We start from the raw sequence: 300 nt of genomic DNA on the forward strand, positions 1-300 counted from the left end.
TACAAGTGATGCTTTATTACACGGATATATTGCATACCAATGAAGTCTGGGCTCTCAGTATAGCCATCACCCAAGTTTTTATTTCCCAGGGGATATTTGGGTTGCTGGGCTAAAGTGCTGCAGGACATCCTGTTCTAAGAGGGACAGAAATAGCGCCCAGGCTGTTCTGGCCAGTTCTTCCTTATCTCGAGATGTTACACTCCCAGCACATTCTATAGTTATTCTGAGAACTATGCTAAAGAAAGAGGGGGAAGAGCTGAGTCACCAAAGCCATCTGGGGACATGTCCCACTCTTTCACG

The sequence above is a fragment of the Propithecus coquereli genome, unplaced genomic scaffold (genome assembly GCF_000956105.1).
Source record: "Propithecus coquereli isolate 6110/MARCELLA unplaced genomic scaffold, Pcoq_1.0 Scaffold1109, whole genome shotgun sequence".
Classification (NCBI taxonomy): domain Eukaryota; kingdom Metazoa; phylum Chordata; class Mammalia; order Primates; family Indriidae; genus Propithecus; species Propithecus coquereli.